Source organism: Anabrus simplex, chromosome X (assembly GCF_040414725.1).
Source record: "Anabrus simplex isolate iqAnaSimp1 chromosome X, ASM4041472v1, whole genome shotgun sequence".
NCBI lineage: Eukaryota > Metazoa > Arthropoda > Insecta > Orthoptera > Tettigoniidae > Anabrus > Anabrus simplex.
Window position 1 is genome coordinate 90,587,134 of NC_090279.1, and position 22,931 is coordinate 90,610,064.

Sequence of the window (22,931 nt, forward strand, 5' to 3'; positions counted from 1 at the left end):
CTAAAACGAGGGTAAAATGTAATTCATAAAGTTGGGACTGTCCATCGTTAATACATCACGTATGCATATGATCCAGAGAGCAACTAAAGCTAGTGAAACTAGAATGCGAGACAAAAGGCCTGGTACAGTGTTGTGTAACTCAATTAAAGGCAATCGTCAATATGTTGGTTTTATAAAGCCCAGGTGTGATCTGTAATGGAAAGGTGAATGAATGAGTGTAAAAAGCTGAAGCTAAGATGTGGAAAGCAATCTATATAAATAAAGCTGTAGTGGGTCCGCTGTCTGTAATTTCGTTTGTTTGGCCAATTTTTCAGATTGTTATCCGTTTTAGGTCAACTCAAGACCGAATCGGTGGGTTTTATTTTTCGTGCCTGTTTGTCTGTTTGTTCCACCATCACGGTGAAACGGCTGGATAGATCTCAACCAAACTACAAATTTAGATTTTACTCATCCTCAGGAAGGTTTCGATATGCATATCATTTTAAAATCTTTGAATAGAGGGGGGTTTATGGGAAAACTTTTACGGTTTTCCTCCATTTTCTGTTATGCTATTTATTTTCTGTGAACTCCGTGGACCGTATGTGAAACGCATCTTCATTATAAACAACTTTCGTTATGTTCATAATTTACCTTACTCTTCAAATAACGGAGATGTTTTACTATTTTCTGCGGGTACCATGCTGTGCATAGAGTGACCGACAGACCGACAACGAACCTACAGGTTACCATAGCAACACCTCTGACTGTATGCCAGCAGAGAAGTAACGTATTGTCATTTCCCACATCATGCCTTTAAATTCGTGGTTGTTTCTTGTGTAGAAGGCAAGAGAGGCGTCAATCGGCCATTCTGCAGAATATTGGCGGAATATCGTTGGAGGTTATAACCGTCCTCGAACAGCTTAAGTAATAACACCATTAGTCATCTTCTTATCTGTTTACCTAAGAATCCCTCCGTCTAAATTTCTCCTCTGTTACAGCTTCCATATATTCATAACACACACCAGCATAATTTATTGAGAGGCATTTGATTTTCCAATACATTCACTTGGTATTTACATATTTGTCGTCATCCGGCCATCCTCAGTTATAATTCATTTTCTATTAATGTCATCTTTCTTAACTGTATTATTTTCTTCCTTAATTACTCTGTAGTTATTGATGATGATTATGTACTTGAATAATAGAACAGGGATGATGTATTAATGTGTTTAATTAACATTCCAACTATCGTGGGGACGAAAGTAAAAACATGAATAATAATCAGAGAGAATAAAGATAACATTAGAAGAACAGAACATCAATATATAGAAGTCTTCGAAATATAAACAAAGTTCAAGGAGTTTATAAAACGTACGAGTTTATACACATATATTAATACTAGAGGCCACCACACACTCCCTCCGCAGTGACAGCGTCCATGTATTTTCGAGGGAAGGTGACCCTTTGATATGATCTGGTGATCCGTGGTGCGGGTGTATTGGATTGAGTGCTGCTTGTCTTCTTCTGAAGGTTGACAGTCTTCGGAATGGAACTCGACGGAATGTCCAGAGTAGTTTCTCCAGATATGTTTTCCTTGTTGTCCGATTATTGGTCTGCCAGAAGGATGGCAGGTTTCAATCTGTGAATGCTAATAGTTTGTTTCCCTGTTGGCATCTCCACCTCGAAGTGTTTGTCACTGCGAGACAGGACTGGATACGGCCCGTCATACGGTGATTGAAGAGGTGTTCTGACCGCAACATGTCGAACGAAAACGAACTTGCTCGTCATCAGCCGTGGATGAATAAAGATCTTTTTGCGCTCGTGATGTTCTGTTGGGACTGGTCTTAGGTTCCTCAACTGTTCCTTCAATTTGAAAACGAAGGTTGGGATGTCAGTTGCTAGTTTCTGTTCGTTGAGAAATACTCCTGGTAGCCTAATAGTTGAGCCGTAAGTCATTTCCACTGGCGAGGTGTTGACTCGCGGAATTATGTAGGAACGAAGTCCTAACAAGACCAGGGGAAGCTTCGAAATCCAATCATCAGACATCTGTGCCTTCAAAGCAGATTTTAATTGACGGTGCCATCGTTCAATTTTTCCATTTGCTGCCGGATGATATGCTGTCGTTTTAATGTGGACGATGCCCAGTGTGCTTGTAAGGCATTTGAAAACTTGACGATCAAACTGCCTTCCGCGGTCAGTAGTTATGATGTGAGGCACGCCAAAACGAGATATCCATGTTGAGACTATGGCGAATGAAACTGCTTCTGCTGTGATGTCAGCTAATGGAACTGCTTCTGGCCATCGCGAGAAATGATCAATAATTGTTAGTAAATAGCGATATCCTTGTGATGGAGGTAAGGGTCCAACTATGTCCACGTTAATGTGACTGAATCTTGCTGCCGTTGGAGGATACTGTCCCACTGCACTGTTGGTGTGTCTCCAGACTTTACTTCGTTGGCAAGGAATACATGCTGATGTCCAGGTCTTTACGTCCTTTTTTAGTGATGGCCAAATGAAGTGCTTTTTTACTAAATTAATGGTTGCTTGAACACCAGGGTGAGCTAGATTGTGTAGCGAGTTGAAAATTGCCTGTCGTAATTGTCGAGGTACATATGGGCGAATCATATCTTCAGTCATGTCGCAAACGAGTTCTTCACCATTGGGAAACATTATTGTTCGAAGTGCAAGTGACGTATTCTTAATGTGTGGAAGTTCTTCGTCACATTGTTGGCTTTCTGCTATTTCTTTCATGGTAACAGTTGGAGGTATAGTGATTGAAGCAATTCGTGAACAAGCATCAGCTGCGATGTTCACCTTTCCAGTAGTGTAACGTATGTCTGTGGTGAACTGTCCGATGAAACTAATGTGTCGTATCTGACGTGGAGAAACTTTGTCTGAACGTTGCTTGAACATGAAGGTGAGTGGCTTGTGGTCGGTGTAAATCGGAAAATCACGTCCTTCAAGCATGTACTGAAAGTGCTTCACAGCTGAGTAGGCAGCGAGGAGTTCTCTGTCGTAGGTTGAGTAATTTCTCTCTGCATTTGTCAGTTTCTTGGAGAAGAATGCTAATGGTTGCAGATTATTGTCTTTGATTTGTTGCAATGATGCGCCAATAGCATAATCTGAGGCATCTACCATTAAAATTAGTGGTAAATTTGAAGATGGGTGAGGTAGAAGTGCTGAATCGGCCAAGCTATTTTTTAGGTCTTTAAAGGCTTGTCGAAGGTTTTCTGTCCAACTAATTTTTCTGTTGACATTTTTCTTAGTCCCGTGGAGAAGGTTCAAAAGCTCCGCTTGTTTACTGGCTGAATTTGGCAGTGCTCTTCGGTAAAAGTTAATGAGGCCAAGAAACCGGCGCAGTTCTTTTACTGTTGTGGGTAGCGGATAGTCAACAATGGTTTGCACTCGCTCTGGTAGGGGTCTGATTCCTTCAGCAGATATCACATATCCCAGGAAAGGTACTTCTGTTGAAATGAAAATGCACTTGTTCAGATTGATTCTGATGTTGAACGTACTGAGTCGTTCGAAAAGCTTTTGAAGGTGCTTCTTGTGCTCTTCTTCATCTTGTGATGCCACTAGGATGTCATCTATATTACAGTACACGAAATCGAGGTCTCTGAGTATACTGTCGATATATCTTTGAAAAGTTTGAGCCGCATTACGGAGTCCAAACGGGGTGCGCAAAAATTCGAACCAACCAAATGGAGTTATCACTGCTGTCTTAGGTACATCGTTCGGATGTACAGGGATGTGATGATAAGCTCTGATCAGATCTATTTTTGAAAATATTCGTTTTCCATGTAGTTGGCTGTTAAAATCTTGAAGGTTAGGAATAGGATACCTGTCAGGCTTGGTGATGTTGTTGAGAGCACGGTAGTCTCCGCAAGGTCTCCAGGATCCGTCTTTCTTGGGAACTAAGTGGAGGGGACTTGCCCAGGCGCTCTTTGATGGCTGGCAGATTTTCATATCGATCATTTGTTGGAACTCTGCTTTAGCTGCTTTGAGTTTATCTGGTGGTAGTCGTCGTGCCTTTGCTGCTACAGGATATCCTTCTGTGACAATGGTATGAAAAACAGAGGTATCTGGGATGTGGAAATGGACGTTCTCATGGAGCAAGTTGGGAAATTTCTTTAGAATGTCAGCATGTTTTTGATCTGGTGGCATTACATGAACTGTTTCTATGCCCGAGACTTTAATCAATGTGCCAGGTGTCTCTGCTGATGTTAATGGGTCAATGAGTCGCCTGTTCTTTAGATCTACGATAAGGTTGTAATGGTGAATGAAGTCGGCTCCAATAATCGGTGATTGCACATCTGCAATTACGAATTTCCATGTGAAATTGCGCCGTAAACCCAAACTGAGTACTAGTAGACGCTCTCCGTAAATGTTAATACCAGTGCCGTTTGCTGCATAAAGTTTACGATCTGACTTTTTTGGGCGATCACTATCCGAAGGCGGAATCACAGAAATATCAGCTCCGGTATCGACAAGGAAACGACTTCCGCTACTTCTGTCTGTGAGAAATAGGCGGCGTGAAAAATGACTCCGATCACCTGCCGCCGCTAGTGTGGAGCGTTTTAGTTTGACTGCATGTTAGGATTCTGAGCGGAAGGTGGTTGATATGAGCATGGGCTCTGACATTTCTTTGCCCTGCTGCGATATTTAAAGTGATACCAAGATAGTGCTCTATTAAGATTAAAAGAATGGGCTTATCGGGACCTGTCTCGTGATCTTCTTGGTGAAGAACGAGATGATCGTGAGGTACTTCTTGAAGAACTTGACAACGTTTTCAATTCATTGATTGCCAGTGTTAATTCAGCGATCTGGATTTCTAGTCTTGAGATACGATCGTTACTGACATCATTTATTTTATTGACTGCAATGGTGGGTGGTGCCTGCGCGGTTTGAGCACAAACATTTAACATCGGTTGTGAAATTTCAACAATTTTGTCAGCCATAGTAGCTATGGTGTCCAGATCATCTTTACTCGTAGCTAATATAGAACGTGCGGTAACATGAAGCCGCTGCACAAATATGGTTTTCAAGAAATCGTCCTTGACTTGCGTAACGGCTAAAGTTCGCATCGCACGCAAGAGTTGAGTTGGCTTCTTATCACCTAATTCTAATTCTGTTCATAATTTCGTCACCTTCCTATTCTCTGACTCTTCAAATTCCTGAATTAGTCTTGCTTTAAGCTCTGTGAACGGAGTGGTAAATAATGGTCGAGATAAAAAGTCGGAAATTAATTTCACAATATCCGCTTCTAATAACGCAACAATATGATTAAATTTCGTGGTTTCATTAGTGATACCAAACATAGTAAACTGTGTTTCAACTTGAAGAAACCATACCTTTATGTTTTTCTTCCAGATGGGCGGATTCCTCACTGAAATGCGAGCAATACCCGCTTCGTTCCATACTGTTGTTGGCGGTCGATTTGCTTCGTTGCTGGCGTCGGTCATTTTCACACTTGACTAACCACAAAATCTGTTCCGCGCGTATTTTAATGTCACGTCGGGAGTCACCAATGTAGCTATTGAATGATGTTTATGTACTTAAATGAATAATAGAAAAGGGATGGTGTATTTAAATGTTTAATTAACACTCCAAGTATCATGGGGACGAACGTAAAACATGAATAATTATCAGAGAGAATATAGATAACATTAGAAGCACAGAACATCAATATATAGAAGTCTTCAAATCATAAACAAAGTTCAAGGAGTTTATAAACATATGAGTTTATACGCATATATTAATACTCGAGGCCGCCACACGCTAAATGGCTAATGAGCTAAAGGCCTAATGGGCTAGGGTGCCTCTCTTCTCTTTATCCGGTCTTGACACCGGCTCTACATCTAGAGGCGGAGTTAACATCCTAAGGAAGGGAGAATGTTGGAAAATAATATATACAAATATAGCTACTCAATCGACTATATACTACAGAAGGAGGACTTAGGTGAGGGTAAGCGCTGGGATCGTAGGAAGGTGTTTAAGCTGTTGCACTGTCGAGAGAGAGCTATTACTTAATAATACTTACACGACGTAATTCTTGCTCTATTTCAAAAGTATCTGCTTTGTACTCTATGTAACCAGCATCATGATAGGCTCTTAGAAGTTTTTTTTTTTTTGCTAGGGGGCTTTACGTCGCACCGACACAGATAGGTCGTATGGCGACGATGGGATAGGAAAGGCCTAGGAAGTGGAAGGAAGCGGCCGTGGCCTTAATTAAGGTACAGCCCCAGCATTTGCCTGGTGTGAAAATGGGAAACCACGGAAAACCATTTTCAGGGTTGCCGATAGTGGGATTCGAACCTACTATCTCCCGGATGCAAGCTCACAGCCGCGCGCCTCTACGCGCACGGCCAACTCGCCCGGTGCTCTTAGAAGTTGCAAACGTTTTACGAGTACGTTGGGGTCTTTACAGTATCTTATGTCTACATAGGGAAACAGAGGCTTGTTGTGAACTTTGAGCCTATATGCAGATAGTTGATGTGTAGGGACTTGTTTTGATGTAATACGTGCTTCAGCAGTAGCTCTTCTAGGTACAAACTTAACTTGTGCGATAGCAATGAAGCGTTGACATTTCCTTCTTCTTTTTCTTGCATCTCTTCTTGAGATGTTTGCACTGCGACAGAACGTGTAGTAGGCTTAGAAAATGAAGCAAAATCATCAAGCTGTAATGGCAATGAAACATTGAGATCGTTTTCTTCTTCTTCTACTTTCCCTTTACTACTGTTTTGATCAACATCATTATCCTTATTATCATAATCATGATTTTGCCTCTCTTTATCTTGAAATTTGTGCTTAGTAATAGAACTTGTAGCAGGCCTAGACAACAAGGGAGAATTAAAAATCTCTCGCAGAGGTATACTTTTTAAAAATAAATTAGTGTTCGCTTGACTACGGTTGAGCTCTTTGTATTTTCTTCTCGATGAAGCTACATTACACGCGGCTTCATGACGTTGAGCGTTGTATGCGTTCTTGAACTCTCTTCTGCAATGTTTGCATTGAAGAATTGTCCTACATGATATTTCATGACGTCTCTTGTGATAGCTTAGGGAAAATGCTTTTCCACACTCTTTGCAAATATACCTAGAAATAGGTTTTTCCATGACGGACTTTTATCTTCTGCTAACAGATTCTTCTTTAAATCTGCTAGACACTTGTTACGCGCTACTTCTATGATGCGAACAGCTTAGCGATTATCACTAAACTAACACAAAAGCGTATAACCAAGGTAGCAACAGTGAGGTTTAACATCGTCAAGATAGCAGCAGTGAGGTTAGCGATGTGCTGTTGTTGGATTTTAAATTCCGCGCTACGACAGGCATAAGTTACCAGCCTCGAGGTTTAGTGCCGTGAAGATGGCAGCAGTGAGGTTAGCGATGCTGTATTGTCCTTAAAAGTGAGGTTAGGGTCCGTCAAGATGACAGCTGTCAGAAACGCACATCGCTTTGTTTACAAACAAGAGCACGTGGTCGTGACTTCACGGTCACGTGGTATGCTGCGTCAGCGTGCGACGTTCAAAATCCACGCCCAAGTATTTAGAACTCGTCAAAAGCATAACGATTTCCAATTCTATGCTCTATGTCGTGAAGAGCAGCATTAAAAAAGTTATGTTTAAAAATCTTGTGAACATAGCAGTGGCAAGTTTTTATTTTCAAGTGCTAGAGCGTGTACACATCACCTATCGATTTTGCATGCATCGACCATCATATTAAACTTCTTCCGCTAGAGTGTACAACGTTCGCATGTGTGTACTGCTCTTAGCATAACCTATGTGCACAAACTTAAAGCACAAGGAATAGCTATGTTTAAAAGCGTGTACACATCACATATCGATGATGCAGGCATCGACTCTCATACTAAACTTATTCCACTGGAATGTACAACGATCGCATGTGCGTGTGTGTGTGTGTGTGTGTGGGTGCTGTTATCTTAGCATAACCTATGCGCACGAACTTAATGCACAAAGAATACCAATGTTTAAAAGAGTTTACATATCACCTATCAATAATGCATGCATCGACTATCGTACTAAACTTATTCCACTAGAATGTACAACGTTCGTATGTGTGTACTGCTATCTTAGCATAACCTATGTGCAGGAACTTAAAGCATAAAGAATAGCTATGTGTAAAAATCTTGCGAACATAGCAGAGTTTTAACCACGTAGGCGTGGATTTTAAACGTCGCATGCTGACGCAGCATACCACGTGACCGTAGCACACGACCACGTGCTCTTGTTTGTAAACAAAAGCACGTGCGTTTCTGACAGCTGTCAACTTGACGGACCCTAACTTCACTTTTAATGACAGCCGCCATCTATTAGTCGCCATCTTGCGCAAGCATCCCTAGGGAGTCTCATAAAAGCAGCAGCCATCTTGTGCAAGAACCCTTAAGTAGCCTCATAAGAGCAGCCGCCATCTTGTAGAATTACATAGCTGTCAATGCCCAAGGGCCTAAGTAGGAACCGAACCGTTGATCTCATCATTAGACTACTTTTTCTTATGCTCTCGTGTTCCCGGTACTGCGAACCTTGATATTAGGCAGAAAAATTTTGTTCTTTTCGCTCTACGACGCACCGTTTTCGAGATATTGAACATTTTGCATTTAAGCCCCAAATTTAATAAATATAACCAGCACGGTACATTTTACTCTCTACCATAGCAAGACCTGACCAAGTTACGAAAACTTGCTTCAATACAAGCTAAAACGGACCAAATGCCAAAGGGCCCAAGTAGGAACCGAACCGTTGATCTCATCATTAGACTATTTTCTCTTATGCCATCATGTTCCCGATACTGCGAACCTGGGTATTTGGCTGAAAAATGTTGTTCATTTTGCTCTACGACGCACCGTTTTCGAGATATTTAACATTTTACATTTAAGCCCCAGATTTAATGAATCGAACTAGCACGGCACGTTAGCCTTTAAGCTAGTTTTCTTGATAAGAGCAGCAGCCATCTTGCGCAAGCACCCTTAAGGCATCTCATAAGAGCAGCCGCCATCTTGCGCAAGCACCCTTAAGGCGTCTCATAAGGAGCCATCTATAGCCGCCATCTTGTAGCCGCAATCTTGCGCAAGCATCCCAAGGGAGTCTCATAAGAGTCTATGTATAGCAGCCATCTTGCGCAAGCACCCTTGAGGCGTCTCATAAAGAGTCATGTATAGTCGCCATCTTGTGCAATTAACGTCGGGAAGGGCATCCGGACATAAAACTGAGGTTAAATCCTTCCGTGAGGTTAGTCTAGCTCTCTTACGCATAAAAGGATAGGTTAAGCCCCTCCAAGATAGCTAATGTGACGTTAGGGTCGCGCTCGTAGGCATCAGGAAGGGCATCCTGTTGTAAAACTCACGTTAGGCCCTGCCATGAGGTTAGGCTAGCTCTCTTACGCACAAAAAGTTAGGTTAAGGCCCTCCAAGATGGCGGATGTGAGGTTAGGATCGTGCTCTTAGCCAGCGTGAGGAGGAGGCCTCTCCCGAGAACGTGTGGAGGTGGTGGTGGAGGTGGAGGTGGCCGAACCCGTGACTTATACTACTATCTTTATATAGGAACAACAGAAGGAAAGCCATGCGGCTTCTCCTGGGAGACGAAGGGTCGAGGTGTAACATAGATATTGAGACTGTGACTCAACACTTTAAAGATTCTGCTGAGGGAAAAACAAGCAACTTACCTGATTTCAATTCTCGACCACCAGAGAGTACCCCATGCGTTAATACCACCAGAATCACGCCAAATGAAGTACAAAGTCGCTGAAAAAGATGTGAAAACACAGCTCCAGGGGACGACTGCCTTGCTTACAAACACTGGAAGGTGGTCGATCCTGCCTGTATACTGCCGGCCAGAATATTTTACATCTGTCTGAAGTACGAGAAGATACCCAGGGATTGGAAGCAGCCAGTCACAATCTTATTATTCAAGAAAGGTGATCCACATGGCATCACTAACTGGCGACCCATTGCCATCATGTGGACCATTTATAAGCTACACTCAGGTGTGTTAGCCAAGAGAATAACCACCTGGATGATAGACAACAATATTTTAGCACCAGCGCAGAAAAGTTTTCTGCCACATTACGGAGTTTTTGGGCATAACTTCACACTCAAAATGAAATCTGACAATGCAAGATGTGAGAAAGGCCAATTCCTAGCAGCTTGGCTGAATTTTTTTAATGCCTTCGGCTACGTGTCGCATGACGCTATCTTTGCGGCCCTTGAAAGAAGTGGAGCTGGCACTAAACTAAACTAAAGAAGATAAGTAAAAATATGTATACGGGTTCTTCCACCCATATACAGACTGGAAATCGGGTCACAGACGGTATTTACATCGAATGAGGAGTAAGGCAAGGTTGTCCTATGAATGGACTTCTCTTTAAACCTGTTATTGACCCCGCAGTTAGAGCTATTCAGATCGGGAATACAAACCATCAGATTCTCGCCTATGCTGATTACATCGTACTATTATCCGACGACTCGATAAAGCTACAAAACAAGATTGTCATCAATACTATGTCAAAGAAGATCAACATAAGTCTTACAGCTCCAAAGTTCTTCAGCCTACATCTCTCTGTTGAGACCCCTGTAGGGACGAGAAACTCCATTTTTAAAATTGACAATGAAGATAAAGGCTTTGAAAGATGGAGTGTTGGAGAAGTTCCTTGGGAAGACTGTTGGATTCCGCATCTCATCCGACACGAAAAAAACTACCTGACCTCATCTTCATGGCACAGAAGATCTTACATTCCAAGTTAGAGTTATATTATAAAGGCCGAGGTTAAGAAGACCCTATACCTATCCCATGAGGCCTCTAAAGACTATTTATGTTGTCCTACAAAGGCAGGTTATCTTGGACTACCTGTTGCAGAGAACGATTCAGACTATCACCTGATCGATAATGCCTTCAAGGTCCGGACTTCAACTTTCATCTGTACTGCAGGGCTTGCTCTTGAGAACCTGAAGATCTTAGTCCAGAAGAGAGTTGGAAGACCTGTCCCTCATGAAGACGGATCAGCTTTCCTGAATGGCCATAACGAGGGCGAGTTCAGATAGAACTCGAATCCATTACAATCTGTCTGGACTCAAGCTCGCAAGGCCTCGAGAAGAAACCAGATTATATGGAAAATGGAGGACTTCGTACAATCGGTTACCATCTATGAAAAGACCATGTTGAGCAATGATCGTCATAAGGCGCTAAAGGCACTTCAGTCTAAGCACCTTAATAGATTGATCAGCCTGCCCAATCAAGGTAAGGTAATGGAATGCGTAGTCGCAGACACAGCTAATTCCCACTTCTCGAGAACCGCTCTGTTTGCCAGATGTGCAGACTGGAGATTTATCCACCTAGCTAGACTGGATTTACTACCGCTCAATGGGAGTCGCCGTTCTGCATCTGATGGCAACAAGAAGTGTAGAAGATGCGGCTACGGGAATGAGACTCTGCCTCATATAGCTAATCATTGCATGAGATACTCTGCATTTTATCTGCGGAGACACAGTGTTGTAGTCTGCGGGGTCAGAAGGACAGCTGCTACAAGATAAAGTGTCTACAGCGATAATCAGGTCGTGCATGACAACCTACGCCCAGACTTGGTTATTCCCAAGGATATCACTGGACATTTCATTTCCATTTGAGAACAGGAAATCTGCTTTCGAATATGCCAGACAGGCCAAAAGAGAGGAATACGCGATCTTGGCGACGGCTCTTCGTACACGTTTTATATCGGAGGAGGTAAATACCATCTTAGTTGGGTCATTGGGATCTTGGGACCCAGCTAATGACAAAGTGCTACCTTCCATCTGTAGCAAGAAATACCTTAACTTATTGAAGAAACTGTGTGTGTCGGCACAATTAGCTTCACGCGCGACATTTATGTGTAGCACATCTCCAAGTGTCCGATAGAGATGACCAAGTGCCCTGGCTGGGGTATTCCCATGGATTCCCCCAGTCTTTCAAGGTAAATACCGAGGTAGTGAGGTCATATAAGGCCGTGGTTATGACAGTGAGGCTGAAATAGACTGCTCACCCGATTATGTGAACTACATAAATGTGGTGAGTTACGTAGCGTTTTGTGTGTAGTGTGCACGAATATGAAAAAACAATTCCAGGCATTTTTATGCCAGTTTTCTGATGTGAAATGTAGGGTTTTTAATATTATTTTTGTAATTTGCCTTAAACATTACTTATGATACAGTGCGCGACATTCAAGATGTGCATTTTCTTTAGTGTTTACATCAAGGTTAATTAATATGTGTAGGACCAGGACAACGTCAAGATGGACTTAATATGTCGCAGTAGCGAGGACACTTGTTCTTGCCGCCATCAGTAGCCTGATGATATGTAAATCTAACAACCAGAAAGACATCAACATTCTAAAGTCTCTCGAAAAGGAACTTTTGAGGAACCATTTGCAGAAGAGAGCTGACAACAAACACAACAATAGGGAAGAGAGCTGGAAGAACGCGAAAAGGAGAAAGTGGTAAGCAGTTGCTATTGGTGTACGGACAGTAAGTCTCAGCTCTCATATGTTAAATGCAAGAAGTTCACATGTCTGCAAAGTCATTTGTAGAGAGCGCCTGCAGTAACAATGTCCGGCTCCATGGCTAAATGGTTAGCGTGCTGGCCTTTGTCCACAGGGTTCCCGGGTTCGATTCCAGGCAGGGTCGGGAATTTTAACCTTAATTGGTTCATTTCGCTGGCACGGGGGCTGGGTGTATATGTCGTCTTCATCCTCATCACGACGCGCAGGTCGCCTACTAGCGTAGAATGAAAAGACCTGCATCTGGCGAGCCGAACTTGTCCTCGGACACTCCCGGCACTAAAAGCCATACGCGATTTTTCTTTTCACAGTAACAATTCTGAAATCGTTTCACTCTTTACCTTGTTCTCACTGATATTTACTGTTATCTGACGTCCGTAGGAGTGAAAAGTGTGAGAGACTAAATTGCAGACGCAGTGTGACACTGTATTTGTAGAAACGTATGCATGATATTTAACGGTGTAGATTAGCAATTTTATTCTGTAAATGATAAATATAGTAGTAATAATAAACCATAACAAAATATTTCTAAAGTCCATATGAATACGTCATTTTTATATCCTGACCCGTAGTCCATAAGAAGGGGGGTGCACCATGTGGGTCTAAGAGTAGCAATGGCGCTGGCAAGGGATACCTAGCCCCATCTACATAGGGATCAGCTCTAGAACACAAGATAACATGTACTCACCAACTCCTTCACCATGAAGTTTTCGCTTCATTTTGTCTTCTAACTGTACTCTTCCGTTTCTCAGCAACGATCGCTCTTTGTTGTATCTGACACATTGTTTTGTTACAGAAATATTTATTTGGTAATAAGTCCCTCGATGTTGTTTTCCTGGTATGAAGACGCTACAAAATGAATTCTTTATGAAATGTTCGATATCAAAATCATCGCAACTCGTAGATGATGACAAATTGACTCACTTCTTGAACTTTATTTTCCTGTCTTTCCCTATGCATGGGGACGTAGACTGATACTTTCCCTCAATAAGTTCATTCTTTCTGTTCATTCTCTTGAGCGGACTCTATGTCATGCCACCTATACTACTTGAGCCTTCATTTCAGCTTCCAGAGCTTGTGTAGATGTCTGCAGTAGTGTAAATTTGGGAGTTCTGACGCCACCTCCACCTCATTGCCTGTACTGACTTACACCTCACATGACCTCACTAGAGGGGCTTGACCTTACAAACCTCGTTCTCGACCCTGGGCTTAATGGCCTAAGACCCAAGTTCGATGCATAAGGGTGCAAGCTTAACCTAACAGCCACTGTGATTATGGTTAAGAGGGGAGCTTAACCTAACAGGCATGACGTGTCTAGACTTAAACTCGTAGATCCCTGGTTCGACTCCAGACCTAAGGGCGTTAACCGTACAGAGCCTAGTTCGATGCCTAAGAGTACAAGCTTTAAAATAAGAGACTCAAAGCTCAACACACGCGCTATCCGCATAAGAGAATAAGATTAACCTAACAGACTTCAAGTTCGACACCCGGGCTAACTGCAGGCTTCAGGTTACGCTGACCACGCGTTAAACTAACTTAACGTCCCAGAACTTGGAACTGAACGTGGAACTAGATGGCGGCTATAAGACTTAATGCATGTGTTTTATACATAGGGGGGCGTAACATTGGAAAGTGATTTAGTGGAGCTTTGAGCTGAATTTGGAACTGGATGGCGGCTATAAGACTTAATGTATGTGCTTTATACATAGGAGGCGTAACACTGGAAAGTGATTCAGTGTTGCTTGGATCTGAACTTCGAAAATTTTGGTGGCTCTAAGGCTCAATAAATTTGTATAATTCATAGGGGCGTAATATCGGAAGGTTACTTCGGGGCTCAGATCTGAACTAAGAACAAGACGGCAGCTGCACATGGACTAGGGGGATTGTGTAATATTTAATACATGTACTTTATTGATAGTGGGTGTAACAACGGGAAACAACTTTGGGGCTCGAAGCTGAGCAACTGTATAATTATTCCTCCTCCTCATATACTTGGACTTCCTCCTCATAGTTTTAGACATCCTCAACCTCCTCCTTCTCATCATAGATTTAATAGCGTATGACTATCTCCCCTCCTCCTCATAGATATAACCACCTCCTCCTCATAGACATAGACATCCTCCTCATGTTCCTCGTAGACTTAGACTTCCTACTCCTCCTGCTCATCATCACCACAGAATAGCGTATGACTATCTCCTCGTCTTCCTCCTGAGTGCAAGCTTAACCTAACTGGGCTGAGCATGTAACATAATAAGGCCATAGGTTGTTGACACGCAGTGATCACGTGGTCATGGATATGCATCTTTAGACTTGTTCGCTATTAGGCCCTATCTCTTGCAAATTCATGTCTTTGTATGTGCTATCAGTAGACATTGTTTTATTAAGTCGACAAGATACTGTAACATAGAGGTGATCGCTTTGAAGTTCATCATGACAAGGACATTGGCAGTTGATGTTCAAGGCTTTAAAGTGAACGGAAACAAATTCGTGTTCAGAGAGGTGGCTGTGTTGGTCTGCACTGTGTTGTGGGCACCAAAAGTCGTGAGTTTAGTATTTAGCCCAACATCTTCTTACTGCTTGCAGATGGATGAAGATAAAAGGCAAACCATATGGGCGAAAAAGCATTTAGGACTTCGGTGGGAAGAAGAAGTAATTCCATAGCGCTTTCTACCTATGATAATGAACGGTTATTTGTCAAAAGAGCCGATTTCTTTTTTCTACTGGTTGTGAAAAGAAGGAATGGTTGCGTGAGTGAATTGATCTTCATGTATGAATTAGGATGTCCACCATTTAAAACTCTTGTCAAGGAGCATATTGGAGAAACATTTAAACAGTCTTCACGACATGTGTGCATGCTTTCGATTGGTTGTGTCGCAGTGCATTCGCGGAGGTGAACAACATCTGTAAACTGCAGTGTCGAAATGACAACAGTGTGAAATAAACATTTGAGGAATAAAGGCATTCTGTCATTTCTATCTGATACTAAGTGTAACGAAGTTGGAAAGGGAACCGTAAAGCTTTGTGCTAGCAGAAGGAAACTAAACACTTTTACTGAAGAAGTGTTGAATGCATTACCAAATGCATTTTTGGTCAATGTAGCTGCGAATACTGTAAAGAAGATCTGGGATAAGGTGTCTCGTGAGTGAACTCAAGATCCTGTTTTCTTAGAGATTCAAAAGTGAAGTTTACATCACGAATATGCGAGACTTTCAGTGAGACACTGCCGTACATGTTAAAACAAACGTCTTGACTTCGCTTGTAAACACTTCTCATAATTGCAAGCAAAGGTGAAGAAACGTGCTGGAAGAAATGTGAGGAAGCATGCTGGGCATGGACTCATCAATAAGGTGATTGATCTCCTCACTTTTGAGCTTCATTTTCCTAGTTACCATACTGTGGCCCCCGAACTCGACTTGACGTCTGCTTATCAAGCGGTGATCCTGGTATTAATATGTTAGATGCTGCCTGCAAAGAGCATGGCATTGCTTATCGTCCAAATCAACATGAAATAAGACATGTAACTGCTGAAAATCTGCTTCGTAAAATTATGGAGCGTGTGACGTCACCTAATGCTACAGTTGCTGAGAAGATAGCAGCACTTGTCGTTGCCGTGGCAATGAAAGGGAAACTGTTGCACGGCGGAGGTCTTAAAAGACAAAAACGGCAGAGAAATATCTAAGGACTAAACAGGTTTACTTTGGTGAATGAAGAAATTGTACATACACGCTGAAATAAGTAACATTTGTAAAACATTGTGCACGTGTTGCTTGATTACTCTTTTAAATTCTTTCTTGTCCAGCACTATTCCCAATCCTAACTTAACTAGTAGCAGTGGTGTTGACAAACGAGTTTATGCAATCTTAACTAGTAGTAGTAATGTTAACTAATAAGTTTATGAAATAGTAGGGAGGAGAGGGAGAGGTTCTAGAGAAAAAAATAATATTAAACTAACGTTTTAAAATGCATCCTCTTTATTAATCCACTAATTGAGTGTGTTATTAAATTCAAGCTATTAGACATACAGTTTATTACCGCGACAACGAATAACACGTTCTATTAAATAATAATTAGGATGTTTCGTTTCCTGAAGCTCATCTATGTAGAATCCTCCTTTGGTAGGCTGTCGTGAAAGATCGTGAAGTTAATAGGCCACTGGATTAGTAAGCTTAACTCTGCATATTTGAACATTTTCTGTGCTCCAGTTAGGGGTGTATGCTTTTGCGAAAACTGACTTATGTTTGCTGATGGGAACATAATCACCTTTTTTGATAGCGATGGCGATGTGGATCAGCTGTTTTGATTATGAGATGAATAGAGTTTAACCGTTGTGTATTGTTGGTAACAAGACGTGGCTTTGTGCTGATTGTGCGATGAGGCGTATCGTTGTAAGTAGATACATGTCTAGGTAGGAGATCAATCCGTCGATAAGAGCCTTGAGGTGTAAATTCTCGCCACATCACAGTCTTCAGCGTCCGGTTAAAGCGCTCCACAAGGCTAGCTTTGAGATTGTTGTACGTATAATTGTGATGAATGCCGATTGACTTGAGATAAGTAGAAGAAACGTTGCTGTAAAACTCTTTACCATGGTCAGCTTGGAGAAGCCGTGGGCAGCGTTTTGATTGTTGAACCATACGTTGAAAGGCGTCTTTGACTTGAGCTGCTGTCTTAGAACGCACCGGTTGTATGAAAGCGAGCTCAGAGTAAACATCGATGACAGTAGGTAGGTACTTATACTGTTTATTGCTAGAGGCTTACGGAATAATTTCTACTAAGTCATCCTTTCCACATGAGAAGACACGTCTGCGACGGTAGGCGCGACGAGCTGGTTTATGTAACTCGTGTGCGATACTTAGTTTTACAGGCGAGGTCTTGCTTTGAGGAGCCATTACTCGATAATACCAGCATGACGTAATTCCTCTTCTACTTCTTGAATCTCTAATTCATGACCTGTGTGACCGGCATCTTGAGAAGTTGCATAGGTTGTACGAGTAAGTTAGGGTGTTCCAGTAAATTAGGTGTACATGGGGTAACAGAGGCTTGTAGTCAACATTAGGACCATGTGCACACAGTTGATTCGAAAGAAACGGCTTAGATATAAAATCGCGAAACTTGCGACTCTTATTTGCATTTACAGCTTATGTCCCCATTTAATTACCTCCAGTAGTGTTGGTAGCAAAAAGCATTTAGATAATCTTGCAAAATTATATTTTTGTCAGGTATCCGAGGAAAAAAGGAGTTCTAAAAGACCTCTAGTAGTTTTATAAGTTACACAATTTACAATGAAAGTGTTAGCATTAATTTTTACATTTGCATTACCTTTCCGAAAACAGTCGTTTTCATAGCAAATACCGTAGGTTGTGTCGGTTTGCCCTGTAAGGAATTATTTTTGTATTAGGTGCAAAAGGTGAGCCGTAGGTGTTTTGAATAGAAGTCACCAACTGATTATGATACTACGGTGTGATTAGCACCTCAGACAAGGAAGGTAAATCGTGTTCTGATGTATTACGTGTTTCAGCAACAACGTCTGTAGTTAAAACTTAACTCGCTTGCGTGGTAAAGAGACGTCAAGATCATCATCTTCGTCCTCCTCTTCCTCATTGTTACCCTCCTTCTCTTCATCCTCATCTTTCTTCTCTTCTTTTTTCTTTTTCTTCTTAGTCTTCAGGCTTCTCTTCTGGCTTCTCGTCTGGCTTCTCGTTGTTTTTAGATATTTGCATAGTACCACAACTTGATTCAGACTGAGACGATGACGCAGAATTAAAAATTACTTTTAGTGTTGCACGGAATTGCGTTTTTAAAATGAAATCAGTGTCTGCTTGAATACGTTTTAGCTCTTTAAATTTACGTCAAATATTGTTTGGCGCATGGATAATAGGCTGAGTAATCTCTTAACTTGGTATGGACATGATGTCGGTTTTAGATCAAGTGCAGTGTGTAGCCGCTGTCTTGATGGTTATAAAATGATAAAAGTCCATGCGATACAGTCCGCGATGATTATTACTCTCTTTATCAATAACTAAGAAGCCGTAACGTTGCGATGACCAACATGTAGCGCACAGTCGTTTAAAGTCATTGAATGTAATATCAGTGTTAACATGATCGTCATACACATGATGTCGCATGGTGAGTTCATCTTGTCGATAAAAGCACAATAATATGAGCGTTGTCACGTATCAACAGTTTAGGTACATGAGAATAGGTTTGACGTAAATAAAAACAATCTACATATTTATGACGTCTTTTACTAATGTATACACCAAAAACATCCTGCCGTTCTCTAGTGACATCGTCAAAGATCATAAGGGAATTTGGTAGCACATCATGTGGTATCAATACTTGCTCACGCGCATTTAATTGATAAAATATCAAACTAGCTTTTACGAGATCTTGCATAATAAGTTGTAGAGCAGTAAACAATGGTTGATAGAGTGATTTTGCGAAAATGTTAATATAAATTAAATGTTGTTTAAAGAGGTAATAAGTGTAAGTAAAGCATTTGTCTTGCAGAATCCTGATGGTGCAGTTATGAACATCGAACTGTAGAAGGAAATAATGCTCCATGACGACTTTGCGTAGTTGTAGCCGAACTCGGTAGGAGATGTGACACTATGTCACTGACAGGTACGGTAATGTGTCTTGCTGCTTTATAATCTTCATGCTGACTGAATAAAGAAGTGGCATATCACAAGAATACATCACGAATGACGTAACAACAAGTAACTATCAGCTCATAAATCGCTGTTGGCAGGAGAAGTCGTGCCGAGAATGGTGAAACAAAGGTATCCTGATATTATGAAGAATAAAACTGAGAATGTTGGATGGAAATAAGTTGTAAAGGCTACGGGAAAATCTACTCGAGGAGAATACAATCCACGAGTTCGTATTACTAAAGCACTACGTGCAGCTAGAGCGAGAAATTCTCGTAAGAGTAAAGCAATGTTTAGCAATCGCGCTCGAATTATTCCTGTACCGAAACGAGGCGAATTCCTTCCAGGGCTATTTTCTGGACTGGTGGCTTTAGGATCCCTGCTAGGTGGTGCCAGTGCTATAGCAAGATCTGTTAAGGCTATGAAAGACGTCAGGCAGAAATTGAAAGAATGTGACCGTCATAATAAGAAGATAGAAGCCATTGCAACGCGAGGTAAAGGTTTGCACATACGCTAGCGCCGTACAGGATAGGTGTTGGTATCTACATATCGCCATATAACGCCTACTGAATGCACTGCCACATCGAGCTCAGTCCCAAGAAGTAGGTGCTACGTATGCTAATCAACAAGGAATTCACGATTTTCGCTGTGTGTATATGCGAGATCAGCTACCAGCATGCCCTAACGGAACCTTGAGATTGCTGTAATCAACTTAGACGACAGTCGTGGGCCCGGAACTCATTAGGTTGCCTTCGTGAAACATAACTCTAAATTGTGGTATTTCGATAGTAATGGAGACTTACCCGCTCCATCTGAGCTCATACAACATTTCGGAAGCAGTGCAGACATTGTTTACAATAAAGGCGTGTGCAAAAATTCAATACACGCATGTGTGTGCGATAAAGTCCAATGTTCTCGTATTAAACCCAGACTGAAGACGAAAGGCATTAGTGTGCACATGATGATAATCGTTGCAAGAACGTTTACTGTACGTGGAGAAGGACTTTAAACAACTGACTATTTTAAACCACCGATTGAACTCAATCATCGGCTACTTAGTCTTGGGCTAGTATCATCCGAAAGCTACAATAACATCTATAACGTGCGAGATGGCGGAAACAAGTTCTACTACGACGAGTACATCCTAACCCTACCGTCAGGCACTTATTCATGAATACATTGAAAGTGTGTTGATTGAACCGTTTGGTGATGGGAGTTTTAGTAACTGTTACGGGGATACCGTGGTTTACAGAGCTGAAAGAAGGTGCGGGTATGAAAGGGTGGATATAAGAAAATCGAAAGATTGATTTAAAACTTTAAAATTGGCAGTTTTATTTCATTCCATGACCTTTCCTTTTTTAAATCTTTGATATTTATACTTTGCTGAGCAAATAACAGCAGACCAGAACGAGGCTAGCTCGTAATCTTGCGTGACAAAATTGACAAAAAAAAACCTGTTTTCAACATGAGCTTGACGCTTCCATGCCGAACTAAACTATTGCGGCGTGTTAACCGTGCGTTTAGAGTCGCGGGAGGTAGTGTGTTCGAACCCCACTGTCGGCAGCCATGAAGATGGGTTTATTTTGCGTGACTCCCCTTTTCATATAAGGCTAATACAGAGTCTGTACCTGAATTAAGGCTACGGCTATTTCCTTCTCAAGCCTTGGTCTTTCCTATCCCAGCGTCGCCAAAAACCCATTTGTGTTGCTACGACGTAAAGCACATAATAACTTGACAAGGCAAAATTGCTAACTATATATTGAAAGAGATCACTAAAAACAGACTGGACCCATTTGCTGCATGTTTGTTGTATTCTTTCCGGAATTACTTGCCGGATAATCATGAGACGTTGATAGGTTTCTAATATCAACCAACTATGGGTGATCATAAAACCAAATCATTAAATGATCACTCCAGTAACTGCAGGGGGAGACGTACCCTAACCCGCAATACACTCCGCAGTCAGCAGGTTGCTAAGCGGCTAGCACTGTCATTAATATTTTGATATGAGATTTTCATCCTCTGTAATGCCATTGCATGCAGCCAGAGAGTACACACTTCCTCTCATCACGGAAGAGTACTATTTCCTGCTAGACAGTTCTGCTTGGACCAGCGTGCGTGCAAGTCAGGGCAGCTAGAGAGCTCTCAAACTGCGTGTACGGCCTAACGGGTCTGTTATTACTTGTGTGTGACTACCTGATAAACTCTCGACAGTGGTGACAGATTGGGTTGTTCAAGACATCAATGTGTTCGTAGTTAAAAGATCATGGTAGTTGAAAAGAAGAACACGACTGTGATCAACTTCACCGAAAGAGACACGCGCCGACCAGCCCCATACCAAGTGCATGACTGGATTTTCGACACCTTGCATCTACATGAAAGTGACATCGAGATGTTCCAACTTAATCCTATATCGCGGCAAGTGTATATAAAATGCAAGAAGCGGGAAACAACTGAAAGACTGCTACAGGATTATGCAGGTGAGCACTCTTTCTTACACAGTAATGGATTTCGTAGCAAAGTGAATATTGATTCTGCGGGTCTTGGTACAAAGTTGGCGCGAATTTTTAATGTTCCGATGAAGGTACCACATAGAATAATTGTGGAACAAATTAGTAAATATTTACCCATGTTTTAGATTCAGGATGAAACATGGACCTCATGTTTCCGGTACAAGGTTCATAATGGTGAACGAGCAATTCGATTAATGTTAAAGCAACATATATCGTCTATTGGTGGGCGTAAAGCCCTGATCAGTTACGAAAATCAGCCTACTACTTGTTCGTCTTGTAATGCAGTGGGCCACTTGCGGGGTTAATGCCCACGACGTAAACAACCTGTCCAGCAAACCGAACATCCTGCTAGTCCCAGCTGGGCGACCTTGGCGAGTGGGAAACTGCCGACACAGCGCATTCCACTGCAAGTTACGCAGTTGACTTCTGAAGACAACTCACACAGATCGACACCTAGTGAATTACACGAAGCCACACAGAAAATACATAATGATCACCTGTACACTATGCCGGCCACTTTTGCGACGCATAGGGGGACAGAGATGTTAGGTCAAAAGGTGGAGGATCAGATAATTGAGAATGACAATTGTGATAATAATAATCAAATATCGCAACCGGAAAGGCTACCTACGATCGTGTCAGATGCATTATTGCCAGCACAACAACCCCAAGAAGCAAATCATTATCAGTTACAACCTCCAATAAATCAGAATGTGGAAACAGTGGGCGGATATGTGTTGACACCACCAACATCCGTCGGAGGCAGAAACATGCAAATAGGGAAGAGCATAATATATATCACCGACCTTCGAAAACGAGAGACGCCCGTCGGTAGAAGAAATGGAAATTACGGAAACAAAACTACCTCAAGTTAGGCACAGGGATCCTGGGCTAAAGCGGCCGGTAGATGTACTGGCAAAAGGAAAGGTACCAACATTGTCAAACATGTTACACATAAATAACTTCAGCACTCGTCTCCATATGCAAACTAATTATTACGATTGGCGCTGTGTTATTTTCCTTTACCATTCTATTTCTTCATTACGTAGCATCACTTAATGTAAATTGCCTGAGAAGTCATGGCAAACAGGTACCATTACAATCATTTATTAGAGATTATGACATCGATATCTTTTTCCTACAAGAAGTTAAGGTCTTTATTTTGCCTTACCTTAGGAACAATTACCTATATATTGCCAATCCTGGGGAAGACTCCAGAGGTACAGCAATTATTTACTGATCTGGATTAC